The 14,224-nt window shown below is 31.8% G+C and overlaps 1 protein-coding gene across 1 annotated transcript in view; it reads left to right on the forward strand.

Moving 5' to 3' along the window:
* Positions 1 to 306: 306 nt before the first annotated feature.
* The window catches only part of LOC128229050 (C-C chemokine receptor type 5-like), a 32,084-nt gene continuing 18,166 nt past the window's right edge, over positions 307 to 14,224 (forward strand). Inside the window, exon 1 of the mRNA XM_052940695.1 lies at positions 307 to 633. The gene's annotated coding sequence lies outside the window, so the exon portion shown is untranslated. The remainder of the gene's footprint in view (positions 634 to 14,224) is intronic.

The raw sequence follows: 14,224 nt of genomic DNA on the forward strand, positions 1-14,224 counted from the left end.
GCTTCTTCGACGTATCCAATCATCTGAGAGGTCTGGCTATCGGCGTATCATTTGGTTCCTTTGGCTGGAAGGATATAAACATTGGAACATGCGCCAGATGTATAGATGTCAAGACCTTCAGTGATATGTGAAAAGCAAATAATTCATTATCAATACAGATCTCTATCGGTATTGTATCGATGTCTCAGAAATAGTGGATTTTGTGCGAACTCTCTCAGTGTTATATCCAGAGCAAACAGATATCCACGTGATTACAGGCTGGATAAGGATCGGTCTGAATTCTAATCCTGATTCCATTCATTCAGCAGAAAATCATGTTATCTTTTCTGACATTTGCATAAAAAATATCTTAACAATCGTAATTATCCTATCTTTCTCAAGGTTATATCGTGACTTTGAAATTAATGTAATTATCTGGATATATTTTCAAGAGCATTGAGCGCACGGGCTTACAAGTGACGTAAATTACGTCTTTTGCATCGATCGGTTAAAACTGACGACGGCTTAAAGCCTGTTTGCAGAGAAGCTGTGCATGTCACTTCTAAAGGCTGTGGACTTAGTGTTGGTATAGAGGCATAGCAAGACGGCGGACGTATATGACATTCAAGCGGGATAGTTTATACAGATTTAACGGTAATCTTTTTTCATAATTAAAACAATACTTTACATTTCACATACTCTTTTTATAGCGAACGTAACATGGATATTTTATTTTACTCAGTTATTGTCGTTTTTTATTATTACAGTATTATTATTATTATTATAATTATTACTATTATTATTATTATTATTATTATTATTATTATTATTATTATTATTAGTAGTAGTAGTATCATCATTATTGTTATTATTATTAGTATCAACTTTATTGTTATTATCATTATTATTATTATGATCATTATTATTATCAATATTATTATCATTATTAGTAGTAGTAGTAGTAGTATCATTATAATTAAAATTACAATTATTATTATTATTATTATTATTATTATTATTATAAATATTGTTGTTGTTGTTATTATTGTTATTGTTATTATCATCATTATTCCCATTACTATTATTATTATTATTATTATTATTATTATTATTATTATTATTATTATTATTATTATAAAACGTATTTAATTGGTGTGTATATAAACGAAATAAAGATTTATTTCATAATCCTAGAGCAGGATTTCCTGCCATACTCAAATATTTACACCTCAACTTCCATTTCTAAAATGAACTACCTTTCGGCAATTGCGGTTATCATCCGATGAACGCAACATCTTCGGATATGTTCGGATCGCGAATCATCACATAACAATATATTAAATAAAAATTGTTTAAATTGTTATTTTTGCATATTGTGTCAGCAGATCCCGTAAAAATACATCAACATTTCAGAAAATGATTATTTATGATATGTTATTTTTTCTATGTATTGTTGTCCAACCATCCCAATCGCGTTCATACCCCGATAACGACATCAATCCCGGAATTCATTCCTTACAATGGTAAATCCTCGTCCCGTTTTCGATAGAAGTACTTTTACTGGAAGAAACCATTATTATATAAAATTATATGTAGCTTTTTAATGCAATATTCAGAGTATAATACATTCTTTTTGAGCTTTATACCAAACGGTACATTATCTAATATTGTATTTGTTTCTTTCTTTCTTTTAGTTACATACTACTAATAAACATGATTTAAAAGTTTTAAAAGCATTGTACTTACTGCATATTACTTTTACCTATTGTTAATTTGGCCAGTTTGGATAAGGTCTTAAAGCTAGATTAGAAGATCAAAACAGTTCGAAGCATGACGGTATGAGTTTAATGTGAGTAATAGAGTGACACATTAGCTAGTAATAAGTTCTTTTCCATTAACATTAAATTCAAAGGTAATTACAGACCTAACTCTTTAGCAAAAATATCACATTTTCTGGTAATAATAATAATCTATCCATTCTAATGGCTCTACAAGAACCATTTGTTCGCCACAGGCCGAAATTATATGAATGGGTTCAATGAAACTAAAAGGTTTATTTACAAGAATATTGAGTGGTTTAGCTTTCTTGAAATTATACTTGTTAAACTAGCGTTTCATGTTTTTTTTCCAACCTGAGTATTTTTCATTAAATATCTACTGAATGATTGCATAACTTCGTATTGTGTGCTATAAAAAGTATTCAGTAAGTAAGCAAAGTAAACGGAAATTATATAAGACTTTCATGAGTTAGCATATTCGACACTTTATTATCATTTTTTTTAGGTGAATGGCATTTTACAGCATCCTAAATTGACTTGTGTTCCAATCGGGGAATTATATAGAATGTTTTAAATCATACTCAAAATTGTTCGTATCGTAACATACTAGTAGTTGATTCCAGTTATAGACTATTGTATAACTCTGTAAATCTGTCTACCATTATTTCATTTGATTCGTAAAAATGTTGTTAAGTGGAATGCACTTTGTAATCAGAATTTGCTTGGATGTTATTTATAACATCGAGACTGAGACGTCACAACCATAATACAACGTATATTAGTTAAGTGTGTAAACAACACGAAGATGAATGGCGTGCCCAGTCTAAATATATGAGCACATTTAGGGCTCTTTGATTTGTTAATTGAAATGAAAAATAAATACCCCAACAACGAAAAGCAAATAAAAGTCTCAAGAAGGATTATGCTCTCCATTAGAACCCCAGTGTTTGCCAGTCATCAATTTGTTTTATGGGTTCATTTCACATCTAATCAATGATCAAACTACAATCTATTCAGCGAGTATGCATATAAGCAGACATTACCTTTATTCAATACGAGTTCATTTTGCACTGGAATCTGACGTTGGATTCGGCAAGGTTATTGTCTCATTTTTTATTTGCATATGAGGATGGACTCTATCTACGATGCATACCTCGAGCATTGTAAATTTTTCAAGGCAAACAAAAACAAAATCTATTAAGATACCAAACCGCCATTGCTGGTTTGAAAGGCATCATGCCACATACACTTACGTAACACTAACTTATTTCTTTTGTGTTTAGCTCTCTGATCTTTAGCACAACTTTGTTACATTTTGCAAAATAATGAAAATAGCGCTTTACGGCCTAGTGATTTTTTGTTGTTTTTCATATAAATACTGTTATGATATTACATAAAGTTTCAACTTTTGATTTTGCCTGACTTCGACGACCGAAGCTTTTATTAATCTGTTGTTGACAAAATCCGTCTAAATGTCTTTAAAGGGCAGGGAATGATAAAAAGAATGTTTTGTTGCTGTCATACACATCCAAATTGAATTACGAAAACATCATTTGAAACAAGTCTAAGACCTAAATAACATATTTACTTAAATACGTCCCTTGATGTGATAGAAACACGTAATGAAACATGAAATAAGTTAACATGTAACAATAAGGCAAAGGGACATGCGTACACTCAAACAATATGAATGTTTGTTGTTCACAAATTGCCTTTCTATACACACATGCATGTTTTAAATATATATATATATATATATATTATGAGAATTCATTTCGAAAATGAGATCATGGCAAAAGGCATTTGTACTGATATGTAGAACCCTAACCCTGTGATTCCTAGGTTTCAAAGATTACTCCTTTGATATTAATTATATGCCGATGTTACTTTTGAGAAACAGATGGCAATGGGTATTGTGTACACGGTGCTAGAACGTTTTTAACCATTCTTTTGATAAACATGTAAGTCGATAATCAAATTCCATTGTTTGATATGAAACTGTAGATAGTTTATTGTGTATCAGAATTTTGTAAACATAATTCAATACAAACATCTTAGAAAATATATGACATAAGGCGAAATTGCAATTGAATGGCTAATATTTGCAAAATTATCCCGGTTGAATTTCAATATGCCTTGATAAGGGGCTCTTTAAATTTCATTTCCTGGTAAGTCTCTAATTTCGTTAAGTTTGCATAGGTTAATGTGTATTGTACTCAAATTTACAATGTCTACAATATAATTGAAATGTTTCAAGTAAGTTTTAGTAATACATTCGTAGTGCACCCATTATTTTTTTTCGTTAATAGAGAAATACAATGCTTGCATAATTTGGGACTTAATAATATAATGAAACAACGTTCATTTTCAACCTGTCAGGTCTAATGGTTTTTGATCCGGAGGTATTGCTGAATATTTTCCTCGAATTTTTTTCTACCAGTAGAGCAAAATCCGAAATCAGAATTTGGCCTATAAACGCTTAAGACAAGCCAACTAGCCTAAAAACATTATTGTCTTATACATTGGCACTACCATCAAAAGCATTTAGTTTACACCCAAAATGCATTTGCGTTTTAAGTGGTTGCAAGAATTCGTTAAACAATGCTGACTGCATTTAATAGCTTTGCACTTCACGGTTGTGAATACAGACTAAACACAATCCAAGCGTTTAAAGATTGTTGATATCATGATTGACGCGCTCAATTATCTTACGTTTTAACCATGGTGAAGTATTGGTTATTTTTAGTTTATTTTTTTTTTGTTTTAAATAAAAAAAAATCTTACCAGAAAAAGACAATACAAATACCCGAACCTAAACCACATGGTCTGTTTTATCATAATGCCAGAACGAGTTCATTATTTTTAGATATTTTGAACATACACGCAATTAGGATATCAATTGATATACACGTACATGTATAAAACGTCATGTATAATACATTTTTTTTAAAAATTCGACATCACTAACGCAAGCAGTTCATATTGTTTTAGAAATAATTTCAGTAATAATGTCCAAAACTATTCATCACAAATATTAAGTCACCAAAAAATAAAACCAAAACAAGTCAAGTTTTAATTATGGAGACCTGACCCTAAATGTTGTTAGTAGTGTCAATAGCTTTGCGTCAACATAAGCTTGCTACATACAGACATACAGAGTTTCATCGTGCTGTCTCCGTACCATCCTCACTTGCGTCATTGAATTGAATCACCGTCATACAATTACGTGAAAGTTCATAAAAAAGACTGACATAAATTATTCGAGAATAATGATTTTATATCACCAGACACGAAGTATAACATTTAATTCAAAAAACAAATGCATTTTTGTTTGCACTCCGTCCTGGTAATACAGATAACCTACTTCTACCTGTTGAGATTTATTTATGGAAAGAGTGAAATCTAATTAGATGAAGAACTGTGACAACTGTAATCTGGTTTACGGGCAATGCTGGTTATAAAGGTGATTGAAGTGACAGAAATACATTTTCCTGATAAGAAGCTTACCATTTTATCAGAGGTTAACTCTTGTGTGTCATCGCGAGTGGTTCTTGTTTGTTTATACATTTTGAGTGATCAACCTTTAACTTACTAAATCACGCTTTTATCGAAAATAATAACTACTGTTAACCGTGCATTTAATAACTAAAACACACAGATATTTAATGACTGGTTAATAATTTCAGTGATTAACTATTCTCTCATAAGGTTTTCTCTGCACCTTTCTTTCATATAAAACACGCTTTTCTCCATAAGGACCATTGTTTTTGATATTTATTAAACAGGTTCGGTACATTAAAACAATTATAAAAAATATGGTACATCCTATTTGGAAGAATTAGGAGTAAAAATAACTTTAGTATTCGTATACATGCCTATGTAGGTATCTTTAACTTATATATTACAATTTGATATTGTTTATAAAAGACCTATCGAATCAGCTATTGACTCACATACGTGTAGCAACGTAACACAATACACATCCATATTAAAGACCTTTTTGTAAGAAACTGACATTAACTATTCACCTGCTATTAACGCTTCTTTAAGTAATTTATACAGCAATCTTTAAATTTAAAGTAATACTATGAAAACTTTAGGGACAAGTCCAGTAGTTCAAATATGAATTATAATCCCCCTACGGTACATGGTAATGGTCAATCGACACTGAACGAGAGAAACCAACTAACAACCAAACTAATCGCGCATCAGAATTGCGTCACCGACAAATGACAGTATTACCGCCTTGGAACGGGCAGTGAAACTCGAGTTCACCGGACCACAAGTCTACAAGGCGTATGACCATATAATATATCCTCATACCTGTCCCAACATTTATCAGCATTTAAAAAATAAAACCTTATTTATCACAGTCAGTATCATCTCAATAAAACAATAATAAGCATAACTGAAACATGAACCGATGAAGTAATTTCTTGCACTTTCTTATGCTCTCTTAAAATTATTACAACATCTCCATATTAATAATATCTGTCATGTGTTCCCGTTCCGGATAGAAAAATCCGATCCGAAGGCACCTGCGTTACCTGGTAACGAGGCTTGCCGAGTTACCGGCTACGCAGCGTGCCCGAGGGTCGGATTTTTCTATCCGGAACGGATACACATGATATATATTTTTTCTAGCATACCTTAATTATCTTTTTTTGTGAAGAAACTGCATAAAAAGCTCATTGTTGTACATTTCACCAAAAAGCGCGTGCGATAATGTTTACTGACGTCATGACGCGCAGTAATTGTTATTCACTGTCAACGTCAATAAGTTCCTTCGATATCAAGTCTTTGAAGGGTTATTTCGATTTGTTGTGAAGATATATTTTTGCAAAGTTAATGTTTATGAAACTCATCTATTGAAATCTCAAATTATGGCTACTTAAAGTATATAATAAAATAAATAAAAAGTATTACGTCACAGCGCGTGACTCATCTGGCATGGGGGGATTCCAGAAGGGATTTTCCAGCACGGCTGACGTCACCAGAAATGCCTATCCTTTGTAAGTTTAAGATCAATAGGCCCGCCGGTTAATCTAACAATTTATATTTAAAGATGATTTGTCTTTAAATTCTGCAAATAAATACGGCGTGTATTTAGTCAAAGAAACGTGTTACTCCTAATTGATGTCTAATTACATAAGATGGAACAGATGTTTATGTCAACTAAAATGTCAGCAGAGGAAACGCTTAGACATCTGTATGAATTCCTTTCAGCTCAAGCGCTTGCAAAAATGTTAACATGCAATTGTACTTCATTATAACATATTATTTTTGTTTAAAATATTACTTTCTTAATCCGGAAATAAAAGATGAATAGTCACCAAAAATACAATCGGATTGTTACGGGGATACTATTACTTTTATTAATCTCCAATATCATCTAGTACTCTAGTGTATCTCAATATAAAGTGTTTCGTGTAGTCCATTTAAAATAATTATTATCCTTAGCCTTTATGTTATCTACTATGCAACAGTAGCGGCATGAGAACGATGCATTCTACGCAAAAGTTACATGCCAACAGCGCGTCGTTTTATCAAAGATATTATAGGCGAGTTTGTACCAAAAAAGAATTTCAAACAATGCACTGCAACTATTATAAGCTCTCCTAGGTACACAACTATTATAATCTCTCCTAGGTACGCAATTGCTCCTATAATTCTTAACGAAACGACCCCCCCTCCCCCTGGTTTTCCTGTTACTTTGAGATCATTACGTAGGACTTGGTGACTCTTGAAAATGGTTAACAGCGACGGCAGATGACATGGATACTTGATAGTGTTGCATCTACCATAATTGTCAATATACATCATCAATGATACAAATACTGGTATTTTGAATTTCGCTTGCTACTAAATCATATTTAAGACAAGATTGTCAACATTTGATGAACACAATTTGTAGCAGAATTACATTGCCTGTATCTTCAAATTTGATGGAAAATATTTTATTTTAGCCCCAAAAGCAAATATAAAGCGTTCCTTGTTATCCTTTTAGGAATCGTTACTAGTAAGCGTTTTCTCTCGTTTCAATACAGCTTTATGTTAAAATATTAATACGAAAAATACAGGAACCTCTGACTATAATTTACAAGAATATAACAACCTTTGTTCATTGTACAATATTGTCTTGATAAAAAACATCTTAATATTTTTTGCCATGTTAACATTCCGACCTTGTTTTAATTAAATGCAGTTCAATTCGAAATCTATATAATTGCTATTACCGGAGGTAGATTGTTATAAATATATTGGAAAAAGAAGTAATATGCTTATTCACATTTTAAGCTATTATGGACTGTTTTACATATATACATAAGTAATTCATTGATATTATTTTAATGGACAGTTCTGGCTATCGGCGTATAGTAAATGTTTTGTTAGCTTGGAAGATATAAACATCTGAGCCAGGTCCAAATGTATATATGTCAAGAACGTCCATTTAGTCCATCATATTCAGAATGATAAAGGAATTCACTAACATTTCGCTTACGGGGTTGGCTGGAGAGTACAAATAAGAACCGGTATCTGATTATTTCGTTCCCCCGAATGTTATCACGATACGAAAGGGAAAACATTACGACTCCCGCGACGTAAGCCAACATCAGAAAAAATGATTGCATATTGTAAACATGGATCAACGGCTATGCTAGAAGAGTATCCAATTAACTAAAATGGCATATTATATCAAATTAGTCAGACATAATTCTAAAAGCAAATGTAAAATCTTACTGAAAATGCAACATTGAGAAGTACACCCTTTTCTTCAAATACATATATCAAAATGCGCATAACTTTTATCAGAATTCATGATTATTAAATTAATCTGTTGAATTTAAAAATAGGTTAAATGTGTTTCTATGAAATCAACTGTTTCAATCTCATACCTTCCTACTTGAAACATATATTTATACCTACTTTTGAAACATATATTTCTAGAAAAAGTATACTCAGTGGACATTGTTGGTTTTTAAAATAGGAATAATAACAATAAAAAAGAATGCAAACTTGTTTCCAAAATTCGGAGAATTTTAAGAATTTTTAAGTTTTATGAAAATAGAATTATCAACAAGCTTAGATATAAACATTAATCTTGTGTTCAAGATTCTGTTTATGTAAGCCTTTACAAAATACCAATGATTTTGAAACTTTTTACACTGAGTTGCTGTAATTTTAATGAAAGTTGTGCCTTGTTCAAACGTTGATTAAACGTTTGCTATTTTCAAATTTAGCTGGTTTGTACCTTATTTGTTAAAGAGAAGCTAACAAAATAAATGTTGAGGTAGTTGAACACTTATCTTAATATCTTATTTCTATGATTTGTTCCTGTGATTTCATATATGCAGGATAGAACTTTGTCTCTATAGGCGACGTATAGTCATTTTTTCGAATGACTGTTGTAAATGAATATTGGTAAAACATTTGTATTTCTATTTCAACATGACAACGTACTAACATCGACCGTACACTTTATAGTCTTTGCAAGAGCCAATCCTTCAATAGTCTAACATGTACATATACTTACTAGACGAAATATGATCTTTAGATAAATATAAAAATTGAAAACACATCTATAAATACATTCTTCTGCCTTCCTGATACAGGTTTGCAGAGAAATGACGGTGTAAAGATTCATCCAGCAAAAGTGACAATAAATGGAATATTTCAGAGAATGTTATGTCGTGCTTTAGTAACGTGAGTTATTGTATCAGTTGTATGATGACTGCTATCATAATAAAAAGAGTAAATCGTTCAAAACGATAATATTCTTTCATTAATTGCATAATATTAATCACCAGCAGTAGTGAATGTTTCCAAGAGATAGATGATGTAACTAATGAGTATTGACAGGGTAAATAGAAACATAGTTTGAAGTGGAATCAGATTCTGAATTTTTTGCACTAAATCATAGAAGATGGTTAGTCGTTTATCCTAAATAATGTTATCAATACCCATGAAAAGCAACGCTTATGTTTTCATATCATTTTAAACGAATGAATTTGAATCTTTGAAGACTGGAAACTTTCTTTTTATAGAATGTGAAACGCTTATTCCATACATCATTTTTTCAACGAAAACCAGGCTTTGAAAGCCAAATACTTAAAACATTATAATTGGTTATTGTCTCAAATTTATCTGTCATTACGTGAAATATAGAATCAAAAGCGACTTGCAAGTACTAATTAACGGTTGTCCGGTTAATGCAGTGGTTAGCGCACTAACTTCTCGCCCAGGCGACCCGGGCTCGATTCCCGGTCTGGGCGCATGTGAGTTTGGTTAGTGGTCACAACGCCGGACAAGTTGGTTTTCCCCGGGTACTCCGGTTTCCCCCACAACACAAGATCACACTCTCGCGCAACATTGTGCCAACGGAAGTGACTTAGTATAAGCTAGCTAAGCTTCCTTCACAATCGTTGTAAAATATATAATTGTTAAAGTAAGTACTAATTAACACCCGATTGTTCGTGTTTTCGAAATGTTTCTTTACTAAAAGAGGCGATTTCTCAGTTATCGCGTATGATTTGTAAATGACATGAGCATTGAGCTCTACGAGAGGACTACAACTCCTGCAATATACCAAAATAGGGACAGGGTTTATGTAAAAAAAATACTGATAGCCATCTTGTTTTCATATTGGATTACAATGTCAATATATACGAAAGAAACGTGTAATGGTCCTGAAATTCCCTTGAATCAAAATGCACAAAGTATAGAGTTCACTTTTTCAGTGAAGACATGATCTTTTTAATCATTAATGTACAACTGGTAATTAATAACCCATTCTTCTTTGTATGTATTAGAACATTGAACTTAAGTACTGTCTACCTTTATTTTACCATAACGTTTTTCTGAGTTATGTTGGTATAAAAATGTCGATCACTGAGCTCAATTCATTATTTACTCGCCTCCCGGAAAAAATCTTAGTGTGCTTGAGTATCATTTTACCATGCAATCTCTTGGAAACATCAATTTCAATTTTATTTCTCAACAGGACAGGTTTTGTTTTATTATAAAATGTTTGCTCACAGTTTAATTGATATTACTTTAACTAATTTTAATAACAACTAAAGCGTTTGCATACTAATTGCTTTACTAACCCAAGCCTTTTAAAATCATCAATGATCGGCATTGAAGCCTTCCTTGTTATTATTGTAGGATGCGTGACTAGTAAGCGGCCGACTCTTTACAACATAGCAAGTATTAATAGTATTGACAAATACAGGAAACTGTACCATTGTTCTATATAAGCACATAATCACAATGTATTTCGAAATCGGTATAGTTGTTTAACAGAAGATATATTGTTATTTATATATTAAAACAGCTTATATTATTATAAGCTTGATCATGGTTTGTGCTGCTAGAAAAAAATAAAACGGTGCGAATATTTCTTTTGCGTTTTATGTCTAGTATTGATGGTGATAAATATGCCAGAAATTACATTTGCCGGATATGATCAGTTTTACATTGATACAAGAGTAGGAAATTGATATTACCTCGACGGAATGTTTTGGCTATCGGTCTGTTGTTAGTTTTCAGTTCGCTCGCAGGATATAAACATCTGAGCCAGCTCCTTATGTTTATATGTCCAGAATATCCATATCACTTATAGGTGAAATGAAAACAGTTAGTATTTAAAAAGATATCTATCAGGTTTGTGTAAATTGCTAAGAAATAGGTGCGAACCCTGTGATATTTATATCACTTATTATACATTTACATAAAGTACTTACACTTCATAATTGTTTTTATATTTTTATACCGTATCATGATGAAGTTGAGGTCATACTTTCGTTAAGATTTCTTGAACAGTAAGCGTAAACTGATGGCTTCTATACCTTGTTCTATATCACACTGTTGAAAATGTCAGCTGTTTGGAATATGTACGAGTCATTCAGCCTGTTACATATCTCAAAAGAGTATCAATGTACATTCTATAACATCATAAATCAGAAAGCAAATGCCTTTTCGTATGTACTGCGCACTGTTAATACGAGTTACCCACTGTAACATGTTCGGCTGTACTGCATGTATATGGAAAATCTAATTAGATGAAGAACTGTGATAATCATAATCTGATTTAAAGTCAATTCTAGTTAGAAATGTAATGGAAATGGCAAAACACATTTCCTGATAAGAAACTATTGAATCAAGTTGAAAGCTTTGGTGTTATATCGAGTGGTACTTGTTTGTTTTGGAAAGTAGTCGTGCTCATATAGGTTTTGTTCGTATAGTCCGGCTAAAATATGATCATGTGATGGTGAGGATTGTAAAAGCGTAAATAAACGTAATTGTTTTGGGTAAATATTTATGTGAATCACTACAGAAACAAGCTAAGTAGCAATTTTTTTAAACATTTACCCGGTTTAATGGCACTTGGTAAACGCCAAAGTCATAAAACACGAAACAAAATCACAAACAGATGTCAAAAAAGCTTATGGTACATATTTTTGATAATCTTTTGCATAGCATTATTCATATACATGCATGTGTACTTGTATGTCATTAATGTATAATAACTTGATAAATGGCCTATCGAATCAAATATTGAATCATACATGTGTATTAAGGTACGTTATAACTAAATGCCAAGTGCCCGTACGTGTTCCAGTATGCACTCTCTATATTAAAGATTGAGATGCTTCTTCAAAGTGGTATTTCGTTTCAGTCTGAGTAATGCGCATGATAACTTGTATTCTTTGAATACCTGCAATTAGCGAGAAAACAAAAATCATTTAAAATTCAAAGAGTGAATTATTTCTGCTGTACTAGATGTATGCCTACTTCCGGCCTGATGCAACATGGATTCCGTGAAAAATTAACGCTTACTAACTTCCAAATGAGTAAATCTTCTTAGAATCAATTTGTTTCAAAGGAAATGTATGATTTTATAGACTAGAAATGGCATTTTTTTTTAATTTGAAATATTGCCTGTTTATATAGAAACGTATCGGGAAATGCATGAGAAGTGTATTACTTTACATTAATACACACATATTTGCATATTTAAGCCCCTTTTAAAGAATGTGATTCACCAATATCTTTGAACCAAATTGCCATTAACTGGTGGAGTAAGTAGACATGTTGTTGATTTTGAAAGTTTGAATGGAAGAAAACAAATAAGGTCGTACGCAAAAGAGACGTTTTCCATCGTATCTATATGGATTTTTTATACTTAATTTATATATCCCTTTAAAAAGAATTACTGTTACAAACAAATGGAATGCAAATTTGTTTCCGGAATTCTGAGAATGTTAAGAATTAATAAGTGGTATTGTTTTTTTAGAATATTAAACAAGCTAGGATAACAACAAATTCATGTCCAAGATAATGATTTTGTTCGTTTTTTGTGCATTACACTGCAACATATCGATGAAGTTGAACACTTTTTATACTGCAATGCTTTAGTTTAAGTGTTAGTTGTGCTTTATTCTAAATATGATTAACCGTTTGGCATTTCCAAATCTGACTTTTCTGCATCTTGTTTCTGAGAAGACGAAGTTAATAAAATTAACGCTGGAAGTCCGCGTGCACTTACCTTATTAGTCGGCGCCCAGAAGGGCGCCGACTATATTTGATATTACTTTAGAAATATTCCAACTTAGGGACTAGTTCATAAATTGCAGAACAATGCTTTCAATAGTTTCCACGTTGCATGATAAAATATGAAGTGTCGTTTGTTTTATAAAACTTAACACTTAAATTGATAATGAAACCTTAAATTATAACAGCCCTGCTTATCATTTTGAAAATTTTGATTTTAAATACCAACTCAATCATAACAACTCGGCCATCTCCGAGAAAGATATAGGCCGGGGTGTTCCGATTGATATCAAATAGATGGACGTTACACGGTACTATTAAAATATCCTTTATGTTTGTAAACCTCCTACGCAGTAATCTCCCTTGGTGACAGCAAAAATGCCGAGTTTTGAAAAATTAATCTTGAGCTTAATTGTTTGTTTTGAAAATGTAATTCGAAGGAATAAACTCCAGATAATTCCCCTTTGATGTATAGTGTTTTTATTCCCGTTCTATACACTCATAATGAGTGAAATGTGTTACAAAAACTTTTACAAAATATAAAGCAAGGAATTAACATAACATGCCGGTTCAAATAAAAGGTGAATTTCATGCTATTGAAATCTATGTATTAGACCATTGACTCTATTTCATCCGAAGAAACGTATGTATATTTTAAAAATACGCCTCCGACACTACGGAACATTCGTTGTAAAAACAAGAGAAACGAAAATTATACACAACATAGGACAGTGGTAGCAAAAAGGTTTATTTTTTATTTATTAAAAAAATCGAATATTCGAATACTGATTTTGACATTCGAATACCAAACGTTCGATCGAATATTCGAATATTCGAATATTCGTTTGCATCCCTAATATTTTTGTTATAATTTAGTTTTAACCGGAGGATTATCTTGGGGAAAAAACAGAATA

The sequence above is a fragment of the Mya arenaria genome, chromosome 3 (assembly GCF_026914265.1).
Source record: "Mya arenaria isolate MELC-2E11 chromosome 3, ASM2691426v1".
Lineage (NCBI taxonomy): Eukaryota > Metazoa > Mollusca > Bivalvia > Myida > Myidae > Mya > Mya arenaria.